We start from the raw sequence: 19,738 nt of genomic DNA, 5'->3' as shown, positions 1-19,738 counted from the left end.
TCAGTTGACTCCATGGAATCTGTAATCAGTGGTACCCACTGCCAAATTATTTGCAATGATATTCGAAATTATTTGCTCTAAAATGCAGAAAGTTACCCAAAGACTTAGAAATAATTGATCATTTGTGATATGCAAATCCATCCCTTCTTCCCAAAAGGGTCCCAAATGTAATACATCTCTTAGGAAAACCTTGATAAGTAAATATTTGTTGAAGGGGGTTGCATTATCCTTGAAAAATAATTGCTATTTGACAAAAGTAGAAGATACAAGCGAGAAACACTCCAGTTAAAATGGATTTGTTGACTTAACAGGAAATAGCAAAATCATGGGCTGTATTTAATTATCAGAGTGTAGGTGAGCATGTTTATGACTGAGGGAAGAGGGTGGGCATGAACGGTTAGACACAGCCATACTCCAGAAGAGGTGGGTATCTCATTAAAGCCCTACTTGATTTTTACAGCTCGGAACATCAGTCTGATAGAGGCCTGGCTGGAGAAATGGTCATTCATCCAATTTCCCGACCTAAGTCACATCACATGTCAAACCCCACTAAATTAAAGAGAGACAGTGCTTATTTGGGGAGGGACACTGCAGTAACACCATTAAAATTCAGGTCTTCGCGTCTATGTCCATTTACCTGAGTTTTTGCATATTAAACACACAATAATTTATAGCCACTTATAACACAATATATCAAAAAAACAAAATATGCAATCATGAAAGAGAAATATTCAGCATTTCAGGTATTGTTGCACACAGACTTAAAACAAAACTAATGCCCGGGAAAGAATAACTGTTGGAACGTATACAGTCAGGATATCAGATTATGGATTGCAAACCATAAGTAGAATTTGGTCTTAGATCTTTCTCATTTAGACCCAGTAGATTCCTTGACCCATGCCTGACTATTTCCCATTTTGGAGAGATTTTGAATAATAACATCAGTAAATGGAAGAGCTGCTGTATTAATCTTACTGACCTGTTAAACAAAAATAGTTTCACAGCAAACTAAAAGTGAAAACCCCAGTCCTTCTAAAATAAAAAGTAATTAATTAATTAATTTTAAAAAACCAATAATATAGTCCCAGAGAAACTGACCAATGTTATCAAAAAAGTTTTAAAAGAAGCAGATCTGTGATTTTTATTGCACCCACATTTAACTAACCAACTTGGTGCGTTTTATAAAACAGATGAATCAATTTGCTACTTCAGTTGCATCTGATGTTCCAATTTTACTTTATTTATTGAAGCCCTGACATGTGGTAAGCAGCTGTTTATCCTGCCAATACTTTTGTTTTGTTTTTCCTATTCCAATAAGCCTGGAACCCTAAGGTGTTACATCAGACCTCTGGCTCTGTGTCATAATTAATTCCAAAGGGACTTCAATGAGTCTACAAGTCCGAGGGGCATATTGGTGATCTTCCACGTTGATAACATCATGCTGACATTACCTAGAAGGCTAAAAGTGGCAGGTTTCTTAGATGCCTTGATAATAAACAGGTGTTCCAGAGAATGAGATAAAAATTCCATTAAAATAAAAGCTTTTGCATCCCCTAGCACATTTCCGATGTCTACTTGTATGAGACAAATTGTTACACCATTTGTTTCTAACCACTGGTAAAATGAGTCACAATGCAAATTTGAGTAAGGCTCAGAGAAAAATAGACTCTTGCTTTAGTCAATTCAGGCTGCTCTCACAGAGCACCAAAGACAGGGCACCGTCAACAGCAGAATTATTTCTCACAGTTCTGAAGCCTGGATGTCCAGGATCAAGGTGCCAGCAGGGTCAGGTTCTTGGTGAGAGCTCTTCCTGGGTGTGTCCTCCCATGATCTTCCTTGGTTTGTGCGCACGTGCGCGCACGCACACACACACACACACCCTATGTCTCTTCCTCTTTTTATAAGGGCATTAACTTCATCATGGGTCCACACTCTCATGACCTGATTGAACCGTAATCATCCCCCAAAGACCCATCTCCAAATACCTACACAGTGGGGGTTATGTTTCAACATATGAATTGGGGGGGTGTGTGACACATTTTGTGACATGGAGACCCTCTGTGGGTCATAGTTGCAGTTTTTGCAGCAGATTATAGAAAACTATCCACAGTTACTACTGACTTTACTATTAAACCAGTGCTTTAATCACAGGAGGAATTCCTGGGAAATTCACCAACGTCAGGCTCCAGCCCTCGACTTCTTGAGCTCCAAATCCATAAAAGTATTTGTCTTTGCAAAATCTTCTCTTGGATGTTCCATGACCACTTCAACCTAAGTATGTATTTATGACTCAAGTTGTCATTTTCCACTTGAAATTTTCAACTTCCAAATCTAAAAAATCACCAAATTCGTTACATCTATTTATTGCAACTTTCATTTCACTACCTCACTCTAAGCATATAACCTTTTAGTCTGCCTGCAATCACATGGGCACCTTCTAATGCACAAAGCTGTCAGAATATTCTTATTTACAAAGAAAATACCATCAGTAAAATCCTCCCCAGAACTCTTAGTAGGCAGTTTCCTGGGGCCCTTAGTAGGCTAGACAAAGTCCTTATCATGACTTCTGCCACCATTCCAGCATAAAGAGCAGCCACAGGACTTTTAAAAAGGCAATTCCCATCATTTATACTCACCCACCCAAATCCCACATAATCAAATGTAACACACTTTTTCTACACAGGGGAGAGTGGACTGATTTTTCTCACCAGGGTTTGAGGAAGCCTTCTTATCATTTTCAGCCATCGCAGCATGGTTGCCTGGATACGCAGTCTCCTTGACTATTACTCTGATTAAAGGGCAATTTAGAGCTTTTATTTTTTTTTAAACTGATCTGTCATCTAGAAATATCATTATCCCTCCCTTACACTGATTTGTCAAGTGGTGGACCGAGCAATGCTATTTAGAGATGGTTTTTCAATAGGGTAAAATAAGAAATGGATTCCCCACTTCCTTAGTCCCCATTAAATGTTTATGTACTAAATGCAGTGAAGCTTCTGAGGGGTGAAACAGGTTCAGTGGATTTGGGGGTTGTAGTGGGTGGGGGATGATGCAGGTATAAACTAAGACTTTTTAGTTCACAATTTAAAGATAACTAATGCTTAGTGTGAATAAATGGCCATCCGAATGGTTCTGGGGAAAAAAAGGACAAAATGCCTCAAAAATCAACATTTTTGGAGACCTTTCAAAACAGCTATCTCTGATAGTGTAGTTCCTTCCAGATAAGGAAGTCATAGCCCCATTGTCCTGATTCAGAGCAAATTCAAGTTATAAAAGTTCATACCTGCCATCTACACATTTAAATAATTCATTTTTATTGAGGTATAATTTGCATACAATAAACTGCATGTACGTAGGGTGCACAGTTTGTTAATCTGTGATACAAGTACACATGTGAAATAATCACCTCAATCCAGAGACTGAATGTACAGAAACACCCAGAGTTCCCTTGTGTTCCTTTGAGACCCATCCCTCCCATGCTGCCTATGGCCCATCCTCGGGTAAGCACTGTCTGCTCTCCTCACTATAGATGAATTTACTTTCTCAGGAGATTTCCATAAATGGGAACATAGAGTATGCATGTTTATTTTTCTGACTTCTTTCACTCAGGATCATTGGAGGGATATGCCAGATTTTGTTTATTCTTTTCACCTGATAATAAGCCTTTGGGTTATTTTCAGTTTCCCACTCTTACAAACAAAGCTTTTGTGGACATCATGTTCATTGTAAGGACATACAGCTTAGAGCATATGGTAAGTATATGTTTAAACTTTAAAGAAATTGCAAAATCATTTCTCAAAGTGGTTGGACAATATTGCATCCCCACCAGTAACGCATAAGAGCACCAGTTTCTCCATATCCACACCAACATCTGTTCTGGTCAGACTTTTTAAATTTTAGCCATTCTAACAGCACGTACATTGTGGTTTTAGTTTGCATTTTCTGAATGACTAATCAATTGAGCAGTTTTTTCATGTATATTTGACATCTCTATCTTCGACGAAGTTTCTGTTAAAATCTTTTGAATGTTATTAATTGTATTGTCTGTTTTCTTATTATTGAGGTTCGAGAGTTCTTTATATATCTTTATACATCCTGGAAACAAATTCTCTATTAGTCGTATTCTTTGCAAAGTTATTTCCAGGTCTTGTATTTTTTTTCTCCTAACAGTTTTTTTTTTCCAAAGAATACTTCTTAATTTTGATTATGTCTAATTTTCAGATTTAAAAAAATTTTTTTATGGAACATGCTTTTGATAGCAAGTTAAAAAAATCTTTAAACAGTATCTTCGAGAAATTTTCTAGTTTGAGATTTTAAAATGAGATTTTTTTTCCATTTTGACTAATTTTTTTCCAGTTTGAATCATTTTATTCTTGTCTTCCATATCTCTAACTTTTGTATACATGAAATGCAGTTATAATATTTGCTTCAATGTCTTTGTTAATTTTAACTCCTATGTCTGTTCTAGTTCAATTTTGGCTGATTGATGTTTATGCTAATCATGGGCCTTATTCTGCTTTTTTTTTTTTTTTTTTTTGGTATGCCTAGTTATCTTTGATTGACTGCCAGACGTAGTGTGTTTCTCTTGTTGGGTGCTGAATAATTTTGATTTTTTATATTTTTGTACTTTGTTCCAGGACATGGTTAACTTACTTGGAAACAGGTTGATTCCTTTGACTCTTGCCTTAAAAATTTTCAGGAAAGACCAGAGCATGTAACTAGTCTAGTCTGATCATTCCCCACAATGGAAGCAAGACTCTGCCTCACTACCCTACCCAACGCCCCATGAATTATAGGTTATTCTGTCTCCCTGGCAGGAACCACTGTCATTTTCAAAGTCCAGTGTCAGCACTGTTCTCTCTGATCGTCTCAGATGGTCCTTTTCACAGTCTCGGGTACTTTCCTCAAACGTGTGTGGTAACCAGTACTTTACTAAATACTCAGTGGGTCTTCTGCTGACGTCCAGAGCTCTCCCTGTGCACCCCTCTCTCCAATGCTCTGTTCTATGAACTTTAGCTGCTCTGGTTTCCCCCAAATCTTAGCTCATCTCCTCACCACAGGGAATCTGCTGGTCTTTGCCTGAGACCCCGCGGCCTGGGCACCAGCCAGAAAATTCTCTGAAGGTTGTAATCTTGGAAAATCATAGGGCTCCTTTATTTCCTGTCTCTTAGGCATTATTCTCCTTTATGGTCTAATACAGTATCTTGAAGACACACCCACACACATACACACACACACATATATACTTTTCCTGGTTTTATATATTTATTGTTTTAGGCAAGACCATAAATCCAGTCCCTGTTACTCCACCTTGGCCAGAAGTGTAAGTCCTCCACATCTCTGATTTTTGCTAAGGAAATTGCTATAATCAAAGAGTAATTATTAAATAACTCCCCACATTATAATCAGCTAAAACCACCATAAATGTTGTTCTCTGCAAATCATTGCTCTTTTCATGCCAAATCGCTTTATTGGTTACCTCATGTCGATATGAGTTCCAAAGTAGGTCAGTTCTGATGCTTATAATTTCCCTCAGAACAAACACATCATATCAGAGTGAATATTTAGCAGAAAAAGGCATGAGCTGAAGCAAAGGTGCTGGTTCAGGGCCAAGGACTGATAAGAGAGTGAAAAAACAGGAGAGAGAAAAAGCAGAAACAGAAGGAAACAAATAAAAATGAAAGAAAGAAGGAGATATGGAGGAAAAAGAGATAATCTCTTCACTTTGCTGCTCTTCATAGAAACACTTAATTCAAACTATGGAATGTCTGGTTGATCACAGTCATTGTATATTCCCAATATTTTAAGTGTGTGTATTACTTTCCCATTTCAATCATTTCTTTAAAACAGTGTGTAGCAGAGGGAATAAATGAACAAACAGTGTGAGGAGTGGCTGGATTTAGACAACTCCCAGTGAAAAGCTTTTCAAAAAAGTCTCATATATTTTGGTAACAAGTTCCTAACACCCATGTTCAGAAAGTGGATGTGGATTTTACATTTAACTGGTTTAAATATAATTTATACTCTCTGCCCTGCTTCATATTCTTTTAAGTATAAATTTGGTGCTTCCCAGTTGGCATTCAAAAGTCAGTTCAAGACAAACACTGAAGTTCATTTACAAAACAAGCAAAATTGAAAACATTCTCATAGATGCTCTGGGCAGATTCAGAACCCAATAAATCATAAAGATACTTGTTTACTATAATTATTTTTCCAGGATCCCGTTTCCTATAAAATTGACTAGTTTTAGTGTTCCCAGATTCATGGAGTTCCCATGTGAATTATTTTATGCAATAATCCTCAATTAGAAGGGCTTTAAGATATTATTCACTTGACCTCAACATTCAATTATTGTAAGTTGAAGTATCATTGTCAAAATAATTATAATTTTGAAATGAGCTGAATTTAATTAAGCAACCATGGGACTGGATAGTTGTATTTCATAACAGACAGTAGGAAGATAAGGACAGTAAAGATAATTAGATAAGGTTAGTTAAGGGAGGCACTTCTCTTGGCCTCTAGAGCACCTGAATTAAGGCAGGATTTCTTGCTATTAAAGAAGAAGTTTAGGGATCACATTTAAGAGAGATAAGTATCTGCAATTCTACAGAATTCCCACATCAAGGTCTCTCAATTCTGCTTCTGGAGAAATTCAATTTCCATTTCAAGAGATGTAATTCATCATCACATTATATCATTAAATACAGATGTAGATCAATAATGCATTCATTGACTTTTTAAAAATTTGGTGATAGGTCCACTAATTAAGACTTTCAGGATATTAGGAACATGGTATGGAAGAGGAAGCCGTGTGATATTGAGAGCTATTAGAAAGTCCTGGGCCTAAGATGTGGTGACATGGATTGATGATTTCTAATATCATGCAGAGATCATGTTTGAAAATATTTTTTCTTTGCTGGTGGGGGAATTATATTCAGCACATACTCCATTTAGTGTAAAACAAGAAAAGCCCTTTCAACATCAGCTCATGGGATAAAGACAGAAGCAGCTGTCCAAGATTCAATATTTTTTGGATGAAGGCAGAACTAAACTATTTCAGGTCACCAAAATAAGTCACCCCCCTGGGTTTAATTAGCTGCAAACATTCAGGTCTTAGAAGGAAATAATTCTAATTATGAAGACCACTGATAAAAACTGTTACTTAAAATAAACCTGGAGCCATGACATAAGTAAACTTGATATTGATGAGGAGAAAGTCACTGGGGTAACCTGGGTAAGAAGGAGAGCAGCAGGATAGAGGCCCTGATTTGAGCAGATAACAAACAAACAAGCGAAATCAGCATTGAGGGGGAAAGAAAAGCAAGATAACACTAAATGACTATCATCTTATTTCAGGCCTCTGCCATATTTTGAACAGTAGTAATTTAAAAAACAAAAGCCACAACACTACCTATTCAGACGGCCTCCTGCCCCAGTCCAGTCCCCTCACTGAATTGTGTTTATTTCTATCAATAGAAGCATAAACCACCTTGATCTGGAAGCCAGGATGGTGTGTCCTGGGAATGTCCCCAGGCAAACCTTATCGAACGCTGGTCACTACATTCTCAGATGTCAGTGATGCTTACAATATTTTTCACTGGGACAGTGTCTGTATCCACAGGCCTTAGTTTAGGAGGTGATAGCCGAGCCACTGGGGAGGCAAATGATTGTATGAGCACAGTCTCCACCCACCTGTGAGCTGAGAGGAGGGTAGAAATAGGGGGAAACGTGGCAACATCCCATGGATAACGACAAAAGGATTTGCAAATCTACACACATATACACGTTCCCCAGCACCTGGAAGACAGGTAGATGTGTATCCACCTTACAATTCCGACACACACACAGCTCTGGCCCACACCTGAGGCTCAGAGTTGAGCTTACATCTGTTTGTTGACTGAAGTTGTAAACTTCAGAAACTGTTATTGAATAAAAGAATATCACAGAGAAAATATCCCCCCAAACAGTGCCTTACACTTAGGACCAGCTATTGGGCCACAAATTACAAAGAAAAGCTTAGTAAGATCTTCCTGTGTAGCCACATACAAAAGTATAAACATGGAGACATCTTAACATCATTTTAACTATAATGCATAGAGCTTGGTACCATTTCCTTAAATTCAGAAAACAATAAAAATTACATGTGTGTAATAAATGAATATGTAAATAATAAATACTATTAAAAATAAAATAATAATAATACTAAATGTGTTCCTCTGGGAAGCGATAAGTGTATCTTCCTTCTCGATAAGGAAGGAGGATGAAGAAAGTACTGCTGCAAACTGCTCCTCCAGTGTTTTATGGAAGATGCAGCTGAATAAAAATAACAGAGATGCCGTTGATAATTAACAGCATGATTTATACCAGTTGTTTACAAAAGAAAAACAATAAATAGTTTAAAATATACCAGGTGCCTTATTATTCCTTAGCTCATTAAATTTCTAAAGCAATTCTAAGAGGTATTCTTTTATCCCTCTTTACCCCAAGAGCTGGCTAGTTCAGGAAGTCAAGTTCAATGGCTGGAGATCATAGTACATTAGCAGCAAATTCAAAGATATGAATCCTGAAAGTACGTCTCCAAATTCTCTGCTCCCTTTTCCCCATTGTATTCTGTTTGGAAAGGTAAATGTTATCGCTGCTGCCTTGAGACTAGACGAGATAGTGATTCACAGGCAGAGATGAAAGTTCACCGTTGGACCAGGATTCCAGGGATGTAAACTAAACTGTTCACTCACCCGCAGAACCGGAGAAGCCCCCAGGACGTGAGGGTAAGATCATCTAAACATCCAGAGATCCGAGCGGCATCCACGCCTCGTGTCAAACAAGCACATTAAATTCCATGGCGTGTACATTTCTGAACATAATAAAAAATAAAATTTAACCTTACTGTCATTTTTCAAAAAACATGTATTTATTAATATTCCTTATTTTCCTTATATTCCACAGAGGACTGGCTTTTTTTTCTCTTTACAAACTCAGTTGATGATCCACTCTTTCAACCAAAACAAAACTGTCTATATCTCCAGTTTTGTATTAAAAAACTAGATAGATAGACAGACAGGTAGATGATAGGTACTAGATATAGATAAACATACCAAGTCTAAGGCAATTTGATACAGTCTGAAAATCCATATTTTCTTTAGAGATTGTGACAGAATTTTTGTAATTTTATAATCTTAAATAAAAAAGAAGTGCTATGCATAGGAAATAAGTAGTATAATGAAGAAAGAAGTTTTCCCCTTAAGACATGTAGTCAATGACAGTAGCTAAGCTAGCTTATATACCTATTCTGTCAAAGAGAATAAAACTTGTTAAGGATGTCTAATGATATCATGAAAAAATACAAAGTTTAATCATTTCAGTAGGTGAAAAATGTCTTAATAGCTTAATTAACAGACTGCTTAAGATGATCAAAAATTTGAACAAATTCACACAAATTTTAATTATTAAATGACTGAATTATATAGAAAAATTCTATTAGTTATCTTCTATATATTTAGATGCTGTCATTTGATTTTGAAAATGAGTAACCTAGAAGATTATTATACTCTATGTACAAAAGTTATAGTTTTCATATAGATGCACAAATCACTTTTTTCATTTTACTGTAATAAAGAAAATTGAGATATGGGCTTTGTGTCTTTGGCTTGGAAATGCGACGTCTGGTTGCTCTCCACTGCACTAAGGTTTTGGGGGGTTGAGTTAATGGTCCAGAGTCATCCAGATACTAAATGAAAAAGGCCAGGATTTGATCCATTTACCTTGCCTGCAAAGCCCACTTTTACAACGTCCCTACTATCTAGACTTACATGGAGACAAATTTAGACATACTCCAGTGAATAAATTTTCCATTTCTATAAGGTGACTCACTAAGAATTTCCCAGCAGCTTTATAATTTCTAGAGGTGAGAAACATTCTCCCTAATTGGAGGTAATTAAGCAACAGCCTAATACAAATCATTATTCTGAACGTGAAAATATACAGATAAACTCAATCTATTACATAGGCTTCCCCAGTTCTCAATTTCTTAGGACGCTTTAGGTCATAATTGGAAAAGATCTCTGCTTTCCATGGATAGGAATGTTGATTCCCATGGAGAAGGTCATCAGGATTTGGATACTTAATAGTTTTTACTTAAACACAAACTAGATATAAACATAAATATCCTCCTGTGGGACTTCCCTGGCGGGCCAGTGGTTAGGACTCCGTGCTTCCAATGCAGGGCACTCGGGTTCTATCTCTGGTTGGGGAACTAAGATCCCACATGTCATGTGGCCGAAAAAAAAAAATCCTCTTGTGATTTTCTCCTATTTCATTAAGGTCCACACAACCTGCCTTGATCCTAGAATTACATATATGCAGTTTGTTTTATCATGCCCTGCTGTTAGTATGATGTCAATCTTTTAATATTAACTAAACCATTGTCATTCTAGCATGATGTTCTTTAAGATCATTTTCATGAATTGGGTCTCATGATTGATGTTTCCTTATCTTCATTATTAACGCTTCACGACTGAACAAGCTTTAGTTTATTTTGTTTTTAACCATATTGAAAAACCTATGAATTCTTGTCATTTGGATCAATTCCAAGGCCAAGTATTGAATTGCCCTAGCTTTAAGTTTAGAATATCTTTTCTCCATTTCTGTATCAATAACAGCCATACGTGTGGATTCTTCCAAAATCCTGCATCCATTACCAAAAAGACTAATCACTTATCTCAATGTTCTCTTTTTCAATTGCTGCAAACTGTACAGCAGATTAATTAGGTGAGCCTGAAGTCTGCTGGACGCTGTTAGTATCACACAGAACCCCATTACAGTATCTACCCATTTATTTGAATTTCAAATATAATTTATTTTGAAATAGTAACATATATATTGGCATTAACAATGAGACAGACAAGTCAAAAGCTGCAGGAATCTAATTGTGACAAATGTTTGCCCATTAACGTAAATGTAGCATATATTTTTGAGTTATGTAAATAAGAATAACTTGGAGTAAAAGTGAAATATGCAAGTTAAAAGTTTTATATGTAATGTAGAAGATGTAAACCATTAATCGTCCGCTGTTCACTCTAGGAGACCGGATGAAATGATGAATTACATTTTACGTGTAGTCAATATTCGTACAAGCAAACTTGGTTTGCTCTTACCTTTGCTTCTTTATTGGTCTAGGCAAACCTTTAAGAATCATTTGGAAAATTCATGCTTGCTTAAGTAAGAATGATTCAGTGGTATTTTAAAGGCAAAAATGTTAAAACCAAAATGTCTTGCTCTGATGGTAAGGCAGGAAAAATAACAAAGAAGTATGATAATTGTTGATTTTCCCAAGTTCTCTTTAATGTCCAGGGAATAGCAAAGGCTACGCAGCCAGGCACATGGAGAAATAAATGGAGCTCCCTCAGATGGGGAAGCAGAAACACTACCTTCCCCAAACAATTGAGGGGCGTCAGCGTGTCTAGCAAACACTCAGCATTTGTAGCCCTGACCTGGAGGCTTCTCCTCAGCCATCTTGAAGGTCCCCACCACTTAAATGTTTTTGAATCTAATTTGAAATTTAAATTACTATTAACTCACCTGCATTTGCAATTTTCACAAAATTGTTTATTAATTCACAGTTGTGTAGTTTCTATTAAATGTCAGAAATTTCTTTTTGAAATATTGATGTTATGGATTTGTTTTCCATCACTTTTCATTCATTTATTTCTTTATAGATGTGTGTATGTATGTAAGTCTGCTTTTATCTATGAAGATATTATTATAAATTTTAACAAATACAATCTGGTTATTCCAACACCTCCCTCTCTTCCTTGATTCTGTTTCTGGAGCTTCCTCTTTTCATCTACATTTTGTTTTTGTCCTCATTTTTTAATTCCTATACCAACAATGCACTACTTTGATTATTGTATTTTAATTGTATGTTTTCATATTTTATATATCAAACCATTCTTATTATTCTTTTTCAACATTTTCTGTACTAATTTTGTTCATATTTTCCTTCATCCAATATTCAGAGTTCACTTATTAAGTTCCATCACTAGAATCTTTGTTGGATGTTTACACTTTAGATTTTGAAAAGAGATGAACTAAATATGTATAAAGTTAAATATTCTCAACTAGGAAAATGATCTCCATTCACCCAGATCTTGCTCTGTATCTTTTTTTCCCCCAGATTTTAAATTTCATGAGGTTAGGAAATGTTTCTGCCTTGCTGGTCACTGTTTCCTTATTTCTTGGGCATAGGATGGACGCTAATATTGACACCTGTGTGTGGGATGAACTGCAGAAGGAGTGTAAGGTAGGGAAGGAGCGAGAAGCACCATGACAGGGATGTGTCACAGGCTGGAACTCACAGAGTTTAGATTTGTCTCCTAAACCTCTGTTCAGTGCTTGCTACCTCTGCAGATGCACCCTGAGTAGGGAGGGGCTTGTGAAGAAACATTCAATTAGAAGACATCATAAATTATGACCTTTCCAACATCAAATTTCCCCCATCACATTTTACAGTCTCAGCAATCTTCCTTCAGTTGATTTGGTGAACTGCCCCACCAATGGTTCACATAGAGCGATCAATTAAGCCTTGTACCACGTGCATACAACACTGGTCTTGAACAGACATAGAACCTCTGGGGTTATACCAGTTCAACCCAGACACAGACGGAGGTTACTGGATGCCTAAAAAGCAAGCTGTGGAGGTAGACCTGAGAGGAGAGGGACCCTCTTCTGTAGCCTTCCCTGCCTCTGTGGGTAATTTACACAGCTCCCACCTGGTGATGCAGACAGTAGATGATGCAGACAGTAGGTGATGCAGCAGGACTGCCTACCCCGAGTGGTGATGGAGCCCTTCTCCAGCACCGCTCTGCCCACAGGACTTAATCACAGTCATCCCCTAAATGTATACAATTCATTTGAAACCCAACACACATATACCTTACGTACTGACACCCGAGTTTTGTACATAGGAAATGAAGTAAAATGGATTAATGAGTTATTCATCATCATACTAAAAATGACAAAAAGACAGTAGCAAAGTTTTCTCAGAATACCTAGTCTCTCACAAAAGATAAATTGAATCAACGGACATAGTGTTTAGAAGCATATCGTGGCATGATACCAGTTATATACACATTTGCATATAAATTAAAATATAGATGTTGAAAATATATATTCAAAATAATTTAAAATACTCTATCACATAAATATATGCACATGATTAAAAACCATATAAAATTAAAATGTTCTCTCTCTCTAAAGTATCCTTTCATCTGCTTTTGTGCCTTCAGTGGTAAATGCTCAAATCCTGTAATTGTTTCTGATTTTAAATCACCTTGTCCCTAAATAATAGTTTTATGCTGTTCGACATTAGACATTATAAATAACATCCTTATGTACTGAGGATTCACCTACTTCTCATTTCCCCAAATTCTTCCCCCAAATATAGGGATATTATACTTTTTTAGTATTTTCAACTTCTGATATTAATCACATAATTTATTTCTTATTCTGTTAGCTATAGGTACTATAAAATAGAAGTCTATTGATTTCTGTTTTGTAGGGTGATGACATTAACACCCTTTCATTACTAGGAGAGCTCTTGAAAATCGCACACCCACTAGATACTGTCACAGAGACCTGCCCAACTTTAGATATATATACATGAAAGACCTTTTTGATAAGGCTTATGATATTTCCCTAAGAGGAAATAACAGTATATTAACAGACGGGAATGAAAAGAACATTTTTAAATAGGGTGAGTTTTCAGATTTTGCCATATCTAAATCACAAACAAAATTTTCTGTTGGTTGTTGAAACATATTCACAAAACAATCATGGCCTCATCATTATTATTATGGTGAAGCATCTTCAGCTCCCACACTCCATCAGAACAATAAATGGGATTTAAATTGAGAGCTGTTCCTGAAGTCTCCTATTTTCTGTCTATGTTTCCATGTTCTGAACAGTTCTGCTGAACAGTTCTTTGTATATTAAAAACTAGGCTATCAAAATATAATGCCAATTTAAGGTACAACAATTATTTATATTAGTGTTACTGGGAGGAAAAAAATATGATGTGGTAAATTAATCTTTGTGCAGCAAAGTCCTTCTTAAAATAGGTTTTCAGTATGCATGGTAATGAACTATTGCTATCTTTACTGAACAGACATCTTGAAATAACTACGTCCAAAGTTGTTTAAAATCCATTCCCGAAAATTTCAGTTTCAGCAATACAAGGAAGACTGATTTCTTACTTATAACATGGAACAACACAAGCCTCATTTTTTTTTTTTCCAAATCCTTTGCTCAGTGTAGGAACTCATGAATCAGCTGTGACTTTTACATGCCTCCCTTTGACCTTCCCACTGATAATCATAATAATGCCCGGCTGCTGAGGATCAATCAGCTTTCATAAAGGCAGCCGCCTTCAGGTTAATTTCATATTATTAGTTTTACAAGTTAAAAAAACAAGCAAGACAGGCATGATGGCTTTCACTGCTATTTGCTCCCCTAAAATTATTTCCTGTGGACAATAAACAAACAAATTTCCAATTTGGTGAGGCTATAAATGTGCAGGCTTCATAAAAATTAAGTTAAATGGATGTGTCTGCGAGTTTGAGATTGTAAAGATTAGGGGAGATGCCTGTCGTTATAATTGCCTGCTCAGTTCCTCTGTCACTCAAGAGTGCCACAGCTGCATGAAAAACGCCCATCATAATCTAATTCTCAGATCAAATTCCCATCTTCAATATATCCTTTAATAAGGCTTCCATTCTCCATCTTTTAGCCTTAATTACCGCTCCCTGTCTCCCTTGACAACCAAATTAAAAGGTACATGCTACAACTCCATAATGATCATCATCATCATAATAATGCTTTAAAAATCACCAACTACGCTACCACAAATGCAGACTAACCTTGTCAAGGTGGATGTCTTCTGATAACTAGATTTTCTATGGATAGCTTCAGCACTGGAAGATAAGAAATACAATTATATAATCTTTTATTGATTTTTTTCCCCTTTTTCCTCCTTACTATTATGTACAATTACCTGAGCAGTTTTTAGATTGTTGAAGCTTGAAGTGGAAAATTTGCAAAGATTCACCCAGAGCAGGATGTTTTAACTCTTGGTTGAATACAGGTAGTTTCTGCTGAAAAATAAAAAGCCATGGCAGTTTGTGTAGTGAAAAAACTTTTGATTTCAGCATGGAGTCACCAGGGTCTGTGTATGGACTTCAGCTTGTGTGACTTTGTAAAGGTCAGAGGATCCACCAGCCTAAGAGTCTTTGTCTGTGAATATGAGCAGTTTAACTTATGGTACCTTTAGAGATACTTTTGACTCTATTGCTTTTGGGCACATTACAGCAAAAACAGACAACTTCTGTTTTTAATTTGCAGTTTTCCACCATGATTACAAATTTTCCATTATGCTGTTTCAAATATTTTGTTGTCAAGGTATAGCTATAACCTCCATACCTCCCTCAGGAATTTCTGTGCATGAACTTACACATTTGGTCTTTGTTCTCCTTGTTAGTACTGGGGTTGATCTCAGGCTGGTAAAATTAGGCTGTCCCTCAGCTGCCTGACCTCTTCTTTCTACTGCCCATGACACTTCTCTGATCAGCACTGTTTTCCATTAACTCGTCCATGTGATGGTGGTTGGAGGTAGCTGGTGGTGGTGGGTTATAGTGGCTGTTGGTTGTGGTTGTTAGTGATGATGGTGGTAACGGTGAGTGATTGTTGCTTGTTGGAAGTGGATTGTGGTGGTTGTTGGCAGGGGTTATTAGCAGTGGTTTTTGTTGGTGGTGGTTGGTAGTTTTCAGTGGTTGATGGTGATAGTGGTGGTTAGTCGGTGGTGGTTATTGTTGGAGATGGTGGTAATTGTTGGTGGTGAATGGTGGTGGTTGTGGGTGATGGTGGTAGTGGTGAGTGGTTGGTAGTGGGTGATGGTGGGTAGAAGTTGTCTGTGGTTAATGGTGACAGTGGTGGGTGGCATTGAGTGGTTGGTGGTGATGGATGGTGTTAGCTATTGTTGGAGGTGGCTGTGGGTGATGGTGGTAATGGTTGGTGGTGAATGGTGGTGGTTGTCTGTGGGTGATGGTGGTTCATGGATGTGGAGGTGGAGAATTTGCCGGCAATGCTGATACTGAGCCACATTGGAGGCCTTTGTATCTTCACATGACACTCTTGACTAAAACTACACATTTCCTTTTATTACCACATTGCTTTTCTGGTTTCATTTCTCTCCATTTGCTCCTTAACTTCCTCTCCTGCATTTATTGTGCTTACGGACTCTTAGACAGTTATACAGAAATGGAATCTAGGCTTCTGTAAGATTCAGTCACATCTTGCTGCTGTTTTGCATAATTTATAGCAAAGCTTCCAGCCTCAGTGAGTAGAGGGGTCTGAGGAAATACGTCTCAAGTATTTTTCAGCCTCTTACAGGGCTTCGCAAATTGAAGTTCTCCTTATTACCTAAGTATAACTACAGAGTTGGCTTTCTCCACCAGATGGAAAGTAAGGCAGTTTATTTTTATACTGCTTTGGGATATATGTAATATCACATATTCATATATTTGCAGTCATGCCTATGCTTGACTGAATTTTTCATTTTTAGTGCAGATATTGATCACCAGAAAGGCAGAGTTCGAGCAGAAGCTTCTGAAACTGTGAAGGGTATTTTCCAGAGTCACTTTGTCAGAAAGCTAACAGGTAGGTAAACATAATTCAATGGGAATGTGTTTATTTATCCAGAAAAGATTTATGATGATTTGAAGGGAAGCCAGTTCAGTACTAAGAAATACAAACCAAATGGCACTGTCAAATATTATTAGGGTGGGCTACAGTAATGACTCTATGAGCAAAGGTCAGTTAAATAGTCCACCCGACAGAGCAGTAGATTTGGGATTTAAAAAAATAGCAGTGTAATTGTTGATCGTGGCTGTAGAAGTCAAGGACAGTTGAAGCAAATGTGTGAGGCAGTGTTTGGCAGGTAAGGGGATCCTGCAGGAAGGCCTGAACTCTAAACCTGGGAGCCTTTAATTACTGAGATACCAGTATTGATTGGGATGACAACCGTGCAGAAAGGAAGGCCAGGAAGCACATCGTAAGAGAAGGGCAGGATTGTTTTCTTTAAGCAGTTTATTGAACTATCTACATGGTCTCAGGCGATTCCAGCTCTAATCCTAGGAAATTGGAGGAATCTTGGGGAGTAAAAACACAATGAGACCTTGACTGATGAGAGGTTTCCCGTAGAGAGAGATAATTTATGGAGAGAAAACAGACACAGGCTGGGTCAAAAAGTGTCAGAAAAGATTAAAAGTTAAAGGAGTACTCACAAGTTACTGATTGGGAAATAATCTGAGTGTGATGGGGCATTTAAAAATAGCCCTGTGATGGCTCGAGACATCACACGCATAATTCCGTGATGCGAGAAGGGAATGCACCGGTGAACACTAAGAATAGCTGTCACATGCTGGCCGGCTACTACCTGACAGGTCCAGTTTTAGAGACATTTATACAGTAGGTCATTCAATCTCTTTATCAGCTTATGAATTTTGTTCTATTGTCCACATACTTCAGTGATGAAGTTAACTGATGACATGGGTAACAGCCAAGATGGGCCAGCCTGTGTTGATTTTTAGAGTATAAATTGCCACCATATACAAACAGGAGATTGTACAAGGCCCCATCACACTTTTCCTACCAAACATTTTAGATTTTGAGATATCATAGTTATTGGAGGGTTTAAGCACCCAAGGGTCAAATCTTTCTGGTCTGTGTAATTTAAATTGTGGCATTGCATCCTCTCCATGAGTAGGTCTGTGTGCATGAGCATTTGATTGACACAGTATATGGTGAAGAGAGAATCTGGAACCAGATACCCTGGACATAAGTCCAAGGCTCTCTATACTCTAGCTGGGTGGCTTTAGGAAGCTACTTAACCTCGCTGTACTTCAGTTTCTGCATCTATAAAGTGGATAATAGCTGTGGTTACCTCAGAGCATTGCAAAGAGGAATGCTCTCAAAGTGCTCAGGAGACCCATGAGGATACAGTAGGATCTGGGACGTCTCGGACAACTAAACAAAAATAACCAGCCGCATCGATGCCAGGTCCAAGACATCATCACAAAGAGCTCAGCACCCAGAATAAGTGTTTAATCTCACTCACCTTTTTGAAACAAGACATGGAATATCATTTTTCACATGACTGAGGAGATGACTAGAATTAGGAGGCCAGAGATCTGGGGACTGACCAAATCTGGCAATTTCTTGCATCAAAATGATCAAATTGCCTTTCATTTTCAGCCCTTGTTTACTCATAAACATGAGTACTGATAATACAGTTATAAAGATTTAATGCTCAAATTAAAGAACTCATATGTTCATGCGTTTAGTCAACTGTTTTTTGCAAAGCATCACATACCAAGCACACTTTTCTCTGTCAATCCCTGTTAAAAAAAAGTGTGTATAATTATTCAATAGGGGTTAAGTCTATTTTTGAAATTTTAAATCATGAACAGAAATGAATTACTAAAACACCAGCACATTACAGATAGCCTCTTAGCATCTGCTATTATACTCATTGGTAAAATACAAGCGTGTACCCCCTATAGCCAAATAATTTATTTGGGTTCAAACCAGGGAGGTTTTTTTTTTTATTACACTGCTTGAGGACTCCCCCCAGAATTAGAGACATCCCCAATTTTCCAAATATTTTGATTGACTCCGGAAATTAGCAGAGGGCCTGGCTGGTTGGGAGGGACCGGCTAGGAGGATTTTGTTCTGAAAAGTACATGGACCTTCCAGGCCATTTTGGAAGGTCAGTGAGTTAAAAGTGCAGAGAACTTCAAAGCCACTTTCCAGAAATTCACATGCAGTAGGTCTGGGCTGGGAAGTGGGGCCTCCATTTTTAAGGAAATCTGAAAGTAATTATACTACAAAGCCAATATTGCTTAGACTTCAGGGATCTTTTTATATATCAGCCCCTTTCAAGTCCCTGGACAATGCCTCAGCAACGTACACACATGACCGAATGTTTCATGAAATTTGCAGAAGTCAAATGCTTTACTGCTACACAGACCGCTGTCTGAGCGTGACTTTCCTGTCACCACAGTTTTCTCACGTGGGGACTTTGGGGGCTCAGCCAGGGGAACCCGAGTTGGTGATGAATGTAGTTTGGTTTTAGTGGGACAGGAGTTCTCATGTCGGTAGAGTCTGGTTTCGGGCAGGCTACCCAGTGCGGGCCAGTTTCCAGGGTCACCCCCAAGGCCCGTTTCTCCCTGTGCTGACTCCTGGGAACCTGGACTCTAAAGGGCCGGACCACGGGCAGCCCCGAAGTGGGTGCGTGTCCGGTGTGTGCTCAGGGAGGTGCAGCAGGTTTGAAATGCTGAGGCCAGGCCATGGAAAGTCACGCTCGAAACCTACGGCTACAAGATGGACACTTGAATTCTGAAAAAACTCTCAACAGTCCAGAAATACTTGCAGGCCATTTCCAATTTAACATTTATGTTATCTGAAATAATTTAATATTAAAAATGAACCTTAATCACCATGTTAGAAGAGTGAGCTTTCTACTCCCCGTGTAGAAACTGATATTGCAAATGAAGAGATGAAAAAAACAGAGGGAAAATGATCACGATGTGTCAGGTAATACAAATATTTTATAGATTTCATGTTTGGGATATTCGGTATGATTTCATTTCTAATCCTAAATGACATTTTCCCACATTTTATAGTCATG

This window comes from Balaenoptera borealis (assembly GCF_965194805.1).
Source record: "Balaenoptera borealis genome assembly, chromosome: 3".
NCBI classification, from domain to species: domain Eukaryota; kingdom Metazoa; phylum Chordata; class Mammalia; order Artiodactyla; family Balaenopteridae; genus Balaenoptera; species Balaenoptera borealis.
Note: the sequence above shows the minus strand (reverse complement) of the source record.